We start from the raw sequence: 1846 nt of genomic DNA, 5'->3' as shown, positions 1-1846 counted from the left end.
AGGTGTCGGTGGCTCCCCACATCCGCATCCTCCTGGCGCTGCGGGGGCGGGCTCTGCCTGCCTCCCACAGCTTCCAAATTTAGCGAAGAGCAACGTGAGCCCGGCCTGCCCGAGAAACTCCGCTTCTCGCTTCACCTGCCTGCTCCAAGGGGCTCCTTTTGCTCCCTGGCAGCAGAGAGCAGCTGAGGCTGAGCCCACAGAGCACGGCTGGCTCCCAGCGCTTGGGTCTCCCGGGAAAATCCAACATAAAGAGATAAAAGTGGTCCCCAGCAGGCACAGAAGCAGTCCCGCTGCCCAGGGGGGACAGGCAGGTGAAACTCCGCTTCTCGCTTCACCTGCCTGCTCCAAGGGGCTCCTTTTGCTCCCTGGCAGCAGAGAGCAGCTGAGGCTGAGCCCACAGAGCACGGCTGGCTCCCAGCGCTTGGGTCTCCCGGGAAAATCCAACATAAAGAGATAAAAGTGGTCCCCAGCAGGCACAGAAGCAGTCCCGCTGCCCAGGGAGGGCAGGCAGGTGGTGTGGGAGAGGAGGGTGAGAGGACACAACAGGAACAGGCTCTGAGGAACTCTGGGGTCAGGCAGGGCCCTGCCAGCTCCAGCCACTGCTTCTCCCTGGCCAGGACCAGCACAGGAACCCAAAGGAGCAAAAATTCCCTCTTTTCCCTGGGAATGTTTCTGAGCAGCAAAGGAACACAAACGAGCAGAAATTCCTACTTTTCATGGGAATGTTTTTTACCAGCACAGGAATCCAAACGAGCAGAAATTCCCCCTTTTCATGGGGATGTTCCTGACCAGCAGAAGAACCCAAATGAACAGAAATTCCCCCTTTTTCCCTGGGATGTTCTCTGCCTGCTGCACTCCCCAGGGTGAGGGCACAGCCCCTCAGCCCCGCTGTGCCCATTGCAGAGCCAGCAGGGCAGCAGGGATGATGCCAGCCCACAGGAAGGGTTCTGGGCAGCAGAGCCCCCCTCCAGCCATCCTCTCTGCGTGCCACAGCCCTCCTGAGAGGATCCCTGACCCTCGGAACGGGAGCTGTCCCCATTTCTGGGGATGGACCCTGCGCTGGTCCCAGCCCCTTTCCCTGGAGCCCCTCCGTGCTCCCAGGAGGGCTGGGGAGGTTCCCTGACCCACACCAGGAGGGCTCTGTGCCCTCTGTCCCCCTCATCCCCTCGTCCCCCTGCCTCCCCTGCAGCAGGCACGAGGCACAGCTCATCCCATCCCCGGGTGTTTTGCTGTCTGCCAGCTCAGCAAGACCAGAGCCTTCTCTGCATTCATCCCACTTCTTTGCAGAGCTGCAAATCTCCGCTTCCTCCCTGCAATTCTTAAAATACCCGTGGCATCAGCTGGATTTTATTCCTTTTGCAGGGAAAAAAATGAAAAAGGAAAAGCAAGGAGAAGAGTGGCAATTCTCCCATCAGGTTTAAATAATTCTGAGATTCATAGGACAAAAACCCAAATTACCCCAAAACCACCTTTCCCAAGAGTTTGGGGCACTTTTGGGGAACACCTGGCTCTGTTCTTAAAAATGCAGGACTTGGTAGTGCAAATGCAGCTCTCCCTGGACCCTGGCAGATAAATCCATGGGTTAAAGGGAATTGCAGGGTTAAAGGGAGCCCTCCTGTTCCAGACTGCAGGTGCTGGAGACAGAGACCAGGACCTGGCTGAGCAGGGGATGCTGAGCACCCCATAAAGCCTCCTGAGCCCCTCCTCTGCAGGGCAGCAGCCTGGGGGCCCAGAGTCAGAGCAGTTTGTACCAGAGCTCTACCTCAGCCCAGCCAACCCCAGGTGAAGCTCTGTCCCCCTTTGGGATCCTGCAGCCTCTGCCTCCTCTCACCTCTCCATCCTCCCC

This window comes from Geospiza fortis, unplaced genomic scaffold, assembly GCF_000277835.1.
Source record: "Geospiza fortis unplaced genomic scaffold, GeoFor_1.0 scaffold485, whole genome shotgun sequence".
NCBI lineage: Eukaryota > Metazoa > Chordata > Aves > Passeriformes > Thraupidae > Geospiza > Geospiza fortis.
The sequence above is the reverse complement of the archived record's forward strand: the minus strand, read 5'-3'. Positions refer to the sequence as shown.